This window comes from Hyla sarda, chromosome 11 (genome assembly GCF_029499605.1).
Source record: "Hyla sarda isolate aHylSar1 chromosome 11, aHylSar1.hap1, whole genome shotgun sequence".
Taxonomy (NCBI): Eukaryota; Metazoa; Chordata; class Amphibia; order Anura; family Hylidae; genus Hyla; species Hyla sarda.
Window position 1 is genome coordinate 20768870 of NC_079199.1, and position 12700 is coordinate 20781569.

Here is a 12700-nt window from a genome sequence, read left to right on the forward strand (position 1 = left end):
CCCCTATATGATGGCTCAAATAATATACATTTCAGAGCAGGCGCCTCCACCATAAAAAGTCGAATACATTAAACTTCAGAGCAGACCACTAAAAATCATCTTTACATGTTTTCTTAAAGACCTAATCTAGAATTCCATGCTGCCATTGTGTTTTGCTATTTCGGGTTGGATTCACATTACAAAGAGTCTATTTTGTGCTCCCTTGTCATCCCGATGCTGAAATAATGCAGAAAACAATAAAAAGACACTGACTCAAAGTGACAGCATGTGCAGTTTTCTCCCTAAAAAAAGATTTCCATACCAGATGTTATCCAAGATACATTAGTTAATTGAATTTCATAATACAGGGTCACATACATTTAAATGTTTGGTGAATACAGCAAGTTTAAAGGACATAAGATACAAGGGAGGATCCAAGAAGACAACTTAAAGAAAAAGTCAGGTAAGCAGTATTCTTTATTTCTGGATTTTTTTGTTTGACCTTGCATTTGAGTTTATTTTAGCTATTTTACTATATAGGTCACTTTTTGTTGGCTGTAGAAAAGCATTGAAATATTTGATATTTTTACACCCACGGGTTGCTCATGAATGGACCTGGATTGTTGTACTTAATAGAACGATAGGAAAGAAGCACCTACCCAGAGCCAAGGCGAACCTGACAACAACCGGTCACATCATGCTATGGGGTGCCGATACCAAGAGGTGTACCTATCATTCATAAAAGTGGTGTGTTTCTATAAGACAGAGGAACCTTTGGGCCTGCTTAGGCATCAAGGTCAGAGTGCAACTGCTACCTATGTAACCTCTATAGTGATGCCCTTCAAGATGCCAAAATTACCACCTAAAATCTGACCTACCTGTTTTGGGCTTGAGGGTTCCAATTGGATATTTTGATAGGCCTTCCCCTTTTTGGTGTACAATCCAGATATCAAAAGCAAATAATAACTCTGCTTAGTCTACCAAAATGTTCAGGCTGGCTTGTCAGATAATGGATTTTCGTAGACCAAACATAATGATCGAGATCAATGCCATAAGGATCTGACTTTATGGGAGATCTCTTACTGGTAATGACTAATATATTTTGCGCTAAGTCAAAAAATAACCTATCGGGTCTTATTATTGTATGGCAAATGATAACAGTTTTGATCCAGAGTAACAGTCAGGGGGTTAAGCGGCAATATGTTCAGTGTGGAATCCATATTCCTGTACACATAAAACAAATCTCAAAAAAATGTATTGGTTTCAGACGAACCTAATTGTTTTTTATTTTATTTGGAATTAATTTGATTAAAATTTGACTGAACCTCTATTGGTTTCCTCCCCTTTGCTCTTCGGGGTGAGAACTTGTGCATAATTTTCCTCTACAATGGAACTGACCCAAGGGTCATGGAGAGGAAAAGAAACATCAGATCAGGGACTTTGCTAGATCTGGGGCTAGAGCCATGTGGTATGGCTATGTAAAGGTGGAGCAAGTAAAAGGGTGGGTCCAGGGAAGGGGTAAAGTGGCAGGACCACTCATTGTCGCATGATGCTTCAAAATTTAGTTCCGCGAGGTAGGGTGTGTGTGTGTGTGTGTGTGGGGGGGGGGGGGGGGGAGCCTGGGGTTAACCTTTATGGCTGTCAGCTGTTGGTGCCTTAAAGGGGTACTCCAGTGAAAAACTTTTTTTCTTTCTTTCTTTATTTTTTATTCAACTGGTGCCAGAAAGTTAAACAGATTTGTAAATTACTTCTATTAAAAATTCTTAATCCTTCCAGTACTTATTAGCTGCTGAATACTACAATGGAAATTCTTTTCCATTTGAAACACAGAGCTCTCTGCTGACATCATGACCACAGTGCTTTCTGCTGACATCTCTGTCCATTTTTAGGAACTGTCCAGAGTAGGAGAAAATCCCCATAGCAAACATATGCTGCTCTGGACAGTTCCTAAAATGGACAGAGATGTCAGCAGAGAGCACTGTGCTCGCGATGTCAGCAGACAGCTCTGTGTTTCAAAAATAAGTGAATTTCCGCTGTAGTATTCGGCAGGATTAAGATTTTTTAATAGAAGTAATTTACAATTCTGTTTAACTTTCTGGCCCCAGTTAATAATAAAAAAAAATAAAAAAAGTTTTCCACTGGAGTACCCCTTTAAGCCAGTGTCCACTAACAAATACTTTACTGCTCAGCTCCAGGTTATAAATTACTCGCCGACTTCCCACATCGCAAAGACTCGGAACTATGGCTGCCAGATCCGGGTCTTCAGCCCCAGTACCTCCCTAGCTACCCCCTTCCATTAGGACTTTCTGTCTTTAATGGCAAAGCCAAACCATGACAATAACAAGGTAAAAATCCACCCTTGCTCCATCCAAGAATAAATATTGGTTTACTTGTTTTGTTTTTTAAAACAATGATGGTCCTCTTAAGGTCTGACTATGGGTTGAAATGTCTATGTAGCTCCAACGTAGACCATGAATGATCTTAGTCAATCTCCACCTTTCTACCATCTACCAATTATATTTGTAACCACGTGCAAAACATCGAACTGGAATTATTCATTGTTCTCGAGGAAGAAAAAAAAAACTCAGTTTTTGCTGAATTTATTTAACACTTTTTAAGGCATCTGGGGTTTACTAAGCAGCGGCTAATCGCTTACATTTTATTTACTTTCCTGAATAGTGGTTTGATTCGAGGGCTGTTCTGCATATCTTAAACCCTTTAGCCTGTACATAATATATCAGGCTTTAGTCGTTAGACTTTGGTGTCACTATTCATAAAATAATTGAGTTTACACAAAAAGTGATTCTTGTAATAGCCGTTTTTTACAAGTACGTACATTTTATTTAAAATTACTAACTCAAAGGCAAGGTAAAAAAAAAAATAGAAAAAAAAAAACCCTCACCTCCAACAACTTCCTGTAATTGCGAATTATTGTGAGTGAAACAGAGGGAAAAAGATTTGAAAATTATGAACCATTATGCTCGAGAGAGAAAGAGGGAAAAAAAAAAAAAGAAGAAGAGGGAGTCGGAGGAAAAAAAGACATCTCGGCTTCATGAAACACAGCTGACAAGCTCGACTAAATTACCCCCGGACCATTACAAAAATCACTTAATTGGCAACCATTTTGTTAGGTCAATTGACTCTAATTGAAAAAATAACAAAAAGCTTATTATGCTGCAAATGTGGCCATGGAAAATGAGTCTTGTGTTAGAAGGAAACAATAATTCTACATTTCAGCTGCTGCAACAGTACAAACTTCTGTGTTTTCCTCTGCTAAAATATACAGCAAAAGAGACGCTGAATGCGATTGAATTGGTTGTTTTGTTATATTTAAACCTCAGTTTCCTCCCCCTCCTCCATTTTGAGAGTATTATTGTGGTTCCAACACTCGACGGGTGGAATATATAATAAAATGTCTGTCATGGTAATTGAAGTGTAAGCCAATATTTCTACCGATTTTTTTTTTTTTTTTTTTTTATCGCTATGACATGACCATACAGAAGAGAGTTGGGCTAAAAGTAAGGGCCAGCATGGAGTTTACAATATTGCTTTAAAAAATCCAACATAGGAGTCCACCTGGAATTGTTACTTTTCCGGTTTTCTGGCTGGCCAATTGATGGCAATATTGTTGGGTAATGAATACACAGTCAATCTGAGTTCTGAGATGTGATGGTAGATTTTTCGTGGAGATATACCCATCACTTTATCCTTGAGATCTCATGGTTAGTCTGGTCTGAGGCTGAACTGTCAAAGCAGGGTGGACATGCACCGGGGAAATTAGAAGACGTTCTCAAGTTGTTGGTCTGGTATTAAACTAAAAGTGTGAATAATGCTAAAATGGTGCAAAAAGACTCAAACAAAAAGAAAAAAAAACGTGTTATCTGTTCCTTGAGATCTTATGGATAGTCTGGTCTGAGCCTGGATCATCAAAGCAGGGTGGACATGCACAGGTAAAAGACATGTACGTACTCAGGCTGTTGGTCTGGTACTAAATAAAAAATGTGAATAATGCTAAAACGGTGCTCTGTCCCAGCTCTTGTGGTTTCAAAAAGACTCAAAGAAAAATAAAAAAAACTCCTTGTCTATTCCTTGAAATCTCATAGCTAATCTAGTCTGAATCTTTTTTAGATACAACGGGACCATGGAAATAGAGTGGACATGTACCTTTGGAGGTAGGAGGGATAGAATCAGGTTGAAGGTCGGGTACTTAACTAAAAATGTCAAAAATGCTAAAGTGCTGGTCTTTTTCAGGTTATATGGTTTAAAAAAGACTCATAAAATGTATAGGTTGCAACTTACCCATCATTTATATCTTGTGACCTCAAGGCTAGTCTGGTCTGAGCCTGTTTTAGATAAAACAGGACCATCAAACCAGGGTGTACAAGCACATATAAAAGTAGAAGGTACAGATTCAGATTGAAGATCTGGTGCTAAACAAAAAACTTGAAAAAATGCTAAAACTGTGAACTGTCCCAGCTCATAAGGTGTAAAAAAAGACAATACAGTGAAAAACCCCTTCAGAATGCATTCACACGCTAGTAGCTAGCAGCGAGTTTCCCGCTGCGGAAACCCGCTGCGAGTCACGCTACCATTGATTTAAATGGGTATGCGGACAGTCCGCAAATCTGACACTATTGCGGACTGTCTGTGAACCCATTGAAATCAATGGTAGTGTATCTCGCTGCTAGTAATAGCGTGTGAACGCACCCTTAAAGTAACATGTATTAGTAGAAATAATCTGGAAAGAGATGTTAGGTCATCATAATATATCATGAAGAGCTTACTAGAAAGAAAACCCTTGTTGATGACTTGGAGACATGATTTTCACTCTTCAACACCGGGCAGCAGATATCACAGACAACGTAAGAGATAAACATTGATACATAAAACTCAATAATAAGATTCTACAAAAATGTGCACAGAAAATAGAAGGTTACTAAATCAAGGAAATACCAAACACTTCATTGAGAAAACTGGACACCCAACCAGAAGACAGGACATCTTGGAGAAATCCACTACCATTTTCCTTCAAATATTAACATTGCAATAATGATCATTTTATAGCATTACATGAAAGTTTTATATTCTATACAACCAAATGAACTAAATGATAACACAGTCACTAATTTGGTGTCCTTGGTGCTTTTAAGAAAATGACATTATAGTGAGTCAAATTAGTATAATCCGATATAAGCGTACATCATTTATACTGATTATATAGATTTTTGTTTCATTGGCTTAGACAGTTGTTAATTTTGATTGTTCTGTTATTCATAGCAATATGATGAATTGTCTATTGAGAAAATAAATAATAATGTACATTAGATATTACAATTCTAAGGGATGACTGATATGAATGTTCTCGCTTTCATAGTTCAAGGAAGAAGAAAGAATAGCTTTCTGTTGTGACAGAACTTTGAAAGTTCCATTAGAAAAATGTCCTCATAGGCCATGAGATTTTACATAGGCAAGGATGGGAATAAAGTTGTCAAGGTTGGGTATCATTCAAGCAGGTTGGGTAGAAGCTGGGCAAACCTGAGTACAATATAGTCAAGGTATTGATAACAATGTAGTCTTAATGGTGGGGTCTTTACTTTCAAGGCTGTTGATGATGTGATCAAGGTTGGGTATTGTATGTTGTTGAAGACATTGTGACCATTGCTATTATATTGTCAAGGTTTTGACCAATGTGGACAAAGCGAGAATTAATATTGGATACCATGTCGTGAGTTGGCGGCTACAAATGGTTTAAGATTAGAGACAAAGTACCTTAAGTTATGCGCTCCAGCCACACACGCTGGCCGTGAGCGCATGGTCCCCTTACCTTCTACTGCCAAAGGGGCTGGGACCCGCATCGGGTGTTTCTCCTGCCTCTGCCGCCAGTACGCTCATTAGTGTAATCCACCTGTGGCTCATTTATAAATTCCTCCACCCTCCTCAGTTCCCTGCCGAATCTTTGTTGTCTTGTGCCTTTGAGAAAGCGTTCCTCAGTATTGCCTTGCCATGTATCAGATCTCTTGCTCTTGTTACCTTGCTCCTCTGCCGCCTGCCTACTTCACTTTGACTATGCTACTGTGCTGCCTGCCCTGACCGTCTGCTATCCAGACTACGAGCTGCCTTATCCCTCCTGTGAATCGCATCTCTTCAGCCGCCTGTGTGGTCGAGCCATGGCAGGGGTAGCGACCTGGGTGCTGACAGCTGCAACAAATCCATCCCGCTTTGCAGCGGGCTCTGATGAAAACCAGCGGCACCTTAGACTCCGCTCCCTGGTCCAGCAGAACCATATCCACCGGGGTTCCTGTCTTCAGAAATCTGAGTGTTACAGTACCCAAGGTTGGGTACCATTCAATGAAGGTTGAAAAATATATTATGAAGACTAGGTCTTGGTGGAATCCAAGTTTTGAAGATGACATAATCAATGTTGGGTACAATAAAGGAAAGGATAAAACTTTTTTTTTTTTTTAAGTTTGGAGATGATACATCTGGGCTGGATACAATTCAATAAAAGTGGGTGAAGATGTAGTCAAGACCAGATATGAAGTGACGCTTTGGTGTAATAACGTATTATATTTTTATTGCCACTGTACTAATGGGCATCCCTTGACACGTAGAGTATAAGTTGATAAACCATTGTTTAATAATGTCTCCATTATTGTGTTGGTTGATGACATCAAGAATGATGATCACAGAGGCCATTTTGCAGGAGAAAGAGGTGTTCATCAAAGGGGCTATTACTGGTGTCCTACATCTGTTTTATGGGGTTTAGGCAACATTAATAAACTCTGTGTTTTGGCATTTGTGGAGAAAGTAAAACCTTCTGTGAGTGAATGAGGAGGAGTACAGTCCACCTGGCTGTACAGAGAGGCCATGAGAGTTAAAGAGAGATGAGTTCTGGAGAGGGAATCCCTCAGGGGTGTCACATGGTGACCCATAACTGTAGAATTCGGTGAGTCTGAAAGCCTTTAAAGGAACTGGTAACTATTTACCATCAGGAGAATCATAAGAGCTCAACATGTTTAGCAGTCGAACTGGTTTCCCATGGCCTGGTCAAAGCCATTAGCGGAGAAAGATGGAATCGTGTAGACAAGTGTCTACACTATGGTCATCCTTGTCCTGCATGTAAGGAACAGTGCAAGGGACTCTTCATCTTTTCCCCGAAGCCTTGATTTATAATAGCCCTACAAACATAGCAACAAGGCCATTACTTTGCATTGTTACTTTATTACTAAATTCTATATATCCTTCAGAGCCTCCATTATGTGTAAATTCTTTACCATAAACCATTGTGAGGTTTTTGTTCCAAGAGCTCTAAATAGCATCAACCTATACAGAAGCGCAAAAATCACATTCCGGAGACTTAAAGGATACACCAAGAACAACAGATGCCTCCTTTGTCTCCCTCCATTGTTTTTTTCCCTTTCTCCCGAGTTTCCGTCCCTACCTCTCCTCTGATGTAATTAAATTATTTTTCTTTTTTTACCACCCATCATTCTCCTGATTTAAAAGGTGCAGGATAGTATCCTAAGATCCTAGCGCACCGTCTGCAATGTGCACCCGATAAATCAAGCCACCATAGTTTTATTTCCTATTGGATTATCCAATAAATATTAGCCGAGTGCAAATCTTTTCATCAAACACATAAGGATCCAAAATGACAATAATTAAAAACCAAAACAACAACAACAAAAAGAGAGCCAGAGAGACCTACGGCGGGGGGGGCTTTAAAGGAGCAGCTTCTGAAATCTGTAACATTTGCGCCAGACCAATGAAGTTCATCAATTAATCAGAGCAAAATAATCACCACCTACATTAAAGAATAAAACATGAAAAGGACAGGCCACGGATTTAACTTATTCAGAAAGGACCGGCTCCCCGTTTCCCTCGGAGTCTTGACATGTTAACTGGCTAGCAACTAATTAGATGTCAAAAATTCATAAGCACTCTTTAATATTGCATACGTCTGCAGAAGACATTTCAATATGAGACTTGTATACACAGAAGTCACTTGAACATTAAAACACAGCAGGTGAGGAAAATAAAAGTGATTCTCAGAAAAACAATGGCCCTTAAAACCCTAGAGGAAGACGAATATACTTTCTTATTCAGAAAAGGTATCACCTTAATAAGAATTATATGCATAGGGGCTTCACAGTAGTATGCTGCCTGGCTGGAAAATGGGGCAGATACCGGCTTATCAAAGGCTCTGGCAGGTAAATAGTAATTTACTATGCATGCACAATGAACATTAGGCGATGCCTTGACACAGGGTGATAATGAAAGACATTCTATTGTGGCATCCATCGGGGGAATTTTTTTTTCATCCTTATTCTCTCTCTGTCTCTCCGGAGTGAGGGAGAACTGATGCATCTTGGCAGCTGCCTCCTGTTTTAAGCCATTTCACATAATATGTAAAGAAACTCAACTTTTTGTATATTAAAGGAGCTGTGTTACATTTTTTTTTTCCCATTCCCCCCGGTGCACGGCCGGGTCTGAAGAGAAAAATAAAAATAAAAGGCAAATGGCTCCACGGTTATTGTGTATTACTAGTGACTGTTGTAGAAACCATGTGTCGTGTAGCTAATAGGTGTATTATTTGTATAGGAGGTATATCGATGATTTACTCTTGGGGAGGGGAGGTTTGGATGATGAGAAAGATGATGAAGATGATGAGGATGATGATGGGGGGGGGGGCATTTATCAAACCTGGAATACTAATGGCTTTTTATACTGGATGGGATGGAAAAAGAAGATTAGGGATAATATAATTTTGATATACAATAGATTTAGTGGGTACATGTTGAATGTAAAAGTGTTCCTGACAACAATTGAACGATTGTAGTGCCCTCATAGTTGTCAGGAACTAGGTTCTGATTCTTGCATTAGCTTTGTTATAGAAAATGATGTAGTGCTATAGGGAACGGGCACTAAGATCTACTATGGGGCTCATGAAGATAAAAGGCCTAACCCACAAAAGCAGTGCTATAGTGCTCTGATGGTGCTCCTGGTTGGAGAAAGGCCTTGATCCTTGAGTAGGTGGCATTTGGCTCTCTTTGAGATGGAAGATGATGCGGTTATTTAGGGAAAGGGCTTATATAAAATAAATGTAGTCCATACAGCTGTTCTTGTGCCTCTGAAGATTGTCTGCCTAGCTCATGACAATAATACCAATAGTTCCTGTTATGGAGGTCTTGGTTTGGGCTAGTTCCTGACTTGTGAAGAAGTTGACATTGGTTCTCTTTGCTATGAAAGATAATGCAGTGCTTTAAGGCACGGCTATACACACCATAGAGGTAGTCCATACAACTGCTATGTGGCCCCCTGGATTTTGAGGGACTAGCCATTGACACCAATATCACCTGGAGTGCCCTAATGGTGGTTGAAGAGCTGCTCTGGGACATAATGCAGTGTTTTACCATTGAGGTAACCATGGGGCATCAATAATCCCCCTTGGGGCTGGCCCATTATGGCTAAACTACTTGTTTTTGGTAAGAAACCCTCTCTCCAGTCTTTATAGGGTTGGACAATGGGAAATCAACATAAGGATTATAAAAAGTAGATTGGGAAAAAAAAATTAAGAACCAATTCATTCTGTTTGAGGTGGCTTTGGGTGGTTCATCAATACCAGATAAGGGTCCCCTATCTTAGCCTTTGCTCTAGGGCCCCCTAAACTCCATGTATGCCCTTGCATATTTCACCTGGATTTTAATATTATGGACCCCAAGCAGATTTCCTTTTTGCCCTGGGAATGAAGGAATTCAAGCTACCATTCCCTACAATTATATATAATCAGGATTGTATTTCATATAACAGCTTTGGCTCGATAATACAAATATTGAAAATTTACAGAAATAATACAGAAGCAATACTTAGCTCTCCTAGGTGTATAATTCTGTGTTCTGCACAGCAAGGTTGGACCCAGGATGTCCTTACAGGCAAAGAGGTTGTTGAGGTTTTAATGTTGCTTTGATATATCATCTAGATAATGCATCACTGTAATAGCCTAGAGGATGGCAGTAGGGAGCAGGGGACAGCATTGATGGATGGCATGTCAATCTGTTTTTACATTTTTGCTCAAATAAAGATCTGAATATAGCAGGATTGTCCGGTGTGTGCTTCTTTTATGAAATGAACACACAAAAATGGGGGCCTCACGTGATGGGGCTATACAGTACCTCTGATTTGATACAAGGGAAAAAGAGCTGGCATGTTCCAACACGTGGTATTATAGGTATTTCACATGGAAGGCGTTGTTGGTGCCCTCAGTATAGACATGTCCCCCTATTAGGTAGACAAGTGCCTCGAGTATACACAGGTTCGCCTTTGCACCAAGAAAAAAATCAACACTTTACACTTGTTTCTTCACTGTTCCAAAGTCAACATGTACTTCTCCAGGTTCAGGGTGCATAGGAGGCCTTATCGTGTGTTGCTCCTTGCCTCATGTAGACTGCAGGCTTAAGGCAGTCTATGGCTACAGAGTAAGCGACAGGCCATTGGCTCTTTGCTCCATGAGCTTTTACCTGCAAGTGTGTCCAAAGACGCACTTGCAGTTGAGAGCAGTGCTGGCCAGTGATCACTCACAGTTGTGACTCCTAAGCCATGTAGGTGGTGGTGCTCTAGGCAAGTACTCAGGCCTCATCCTGACACTGTTTTCAGAGGATGATATGGTGGCTTATAATGGTACCGTATAGTGACTCATAAAGTACCCATGGCTCCAATATACCATCTTGTGAAAGAGGAAATGAAATCCAGCTGGGCAAGGTTGTGTGGAATTCCACTTTATTCCAAAACCTACATGGACAAACAGGATACTAGACAGGAAATGAGGTGTTTCAGGTGCGCCGCACCTGAAATGCATAATTTCCTGTCTAGTATCCTGTTTGTCCATGTAGGTTTTGGAGTAAAGTGGAATTCCACGCAACCTTGCCCAGCTGGATTTCGTTTTCTTTTTCACTGGTCTCAAGTGTTGTCCTGCACTTTCTGTGCTACAGCCGATCCAATCCGTGTAGGGACTCCATGTGCTGCCGTACTAAGCCTTTGTATGCTTTGCCATGTACATGAGGCCCAAATATGTAAAGGTTAATATACTTAACCTATTCCCCCAATCTGTAACTATAATTGTGCTTGATAGGACAGGAATTATCTATGGTAACATTGACAAATCCAGCCAAGTTCTTGTAAAGTTCTCAAAGGTTATTATGAGATCACCCCATGCACTTCTGACAATTACATTGTCTTATAGTATTGTTATGTATGCCATTTCTTAAGAGAGTCTCTGAAGTATTTCCAGCTGGTGTTTTCCTTCCAACCACATCCAATGAAGATGTACATATTTTACCATTCTGTACCCTCCTACAGAATATACTATATCACTAAGGTCATTCTCTAAAGCATTGTAATGCCATTTCTTTCATAATCACCCCTCCCCCCCACCGACATAGAGGTGCCTGGGAAGTCTTCGCAGCCAGAGACTGTGTTCATGCCCAGCAGTATAGACACGTTCTTCTGCATTATTATCATTCAGTGGGCTCACTGTGAAAATATTTCATGTTGCTGTCAGGAGGCCAAGTCATGATGTTACTTTGATCCACTGATTAAGTGACTTTTAATATTTGTTTTAAGGTGTGTTAAGCCGGAGCCGGTGTCCTGACTTGCCAGATGGGTGTGGATCTCCACAAACCAAGATCTCAATGGACCTTTGTTATTGTCGTCCTCATAGACTGAAGTCTATTTTCATGAGAGCATGGAATTAGGTAGCATGAAGGTGCAATGAGGAGAGATCATTTCACGACACCTGACAGGAGACTGTAAACACGTTTAGGGTCTTATGTCACAATCACTGTATTAATTTGGCCTATAGATGTAATGCAATGGAACTGCTTCAAGGTACTAACATGAAATAGTATAGTTCAACTTCTACAATACATTCAGTTGAGGTCTTCACCAATTGCTAGGAAAAAGGAGTTATGACACAAAAGTTGGAAGCATGGCACGTCCCACTTCCTAGTCTCCAAATGAAGATTACAGTTTTCCTATAGAATTTAAATGTATATTAAGGGCTGGACTTGGACTGGAAATAGACCCAGACATTTTGAACTAAGCAGCCCATTCCGATAATGGGTGTGACTATCAGTATACAAGAAGGAATATTATCACAATTCATATTACCACCATACTGTTACTGACTAAATCCTGTATACTGAGACCAATAGTTCCAATAATACCAGTATGCAAGAAGGAAATATTTCCCCCTACAGTACAATATTACCAATAATACCAGTATACTAGGAGGAATATAATCACCATACATATTACCATCATACTGTTACTGACTAAATCCTGTATACTGAGACAAATATTACCAATAATACCAGTATACTAGGAGGAATATAATCACCATACATATTACTATCATACTGTTACTAAATAGTGTTGCTCGCGAATATTTGCAATTCAAATTTTATTCGCGAATATTGCATATTCGCGAATTTGCGAATATTCGCGAATATAGCGCTATATATTCGTAATTACGAATATTCGTTTTTTTTTTTTTTTTTTTTTTTTTACAGTACACATCACAGTGATCATCCCTCTCTACTTCCAGCTTATGTGGTGTAAGAAGGCTCTAATACTACTGTGTGAGACTGGTGCGCGAATTTTCGCATATGCGAAAATCTGCATATGCTAATTTTCGCATGTGCGAATTTTCACTTATGTAAATTTT

The 12700-nt window shown here is 39.6% G+C and overlaps 1 long non-coding RNA gene across 1 annotated transcript in view; it reads left to right on the top strand.

Annotated features, from left to right (window-relative positions):
* The first annotated feature begins 344 nt into the window (after positions 1-344).
* The window catches only part of LOC130295602 (uncharacterized), a 51447-nt gene continuing 39091 nt past the window's right edge, over positions 345-12700 (top strand). The window contains exons 1-2 of the long non-coding RNA XR_008848935.1: positions 345-442; positions 4108-4151. This is a non-coding gene — a long non-coding RNA (uncharacterized LOC130295602). The remainder of the gene's footprint in view (positions 443-4107; positions 4152-12700) is intronic.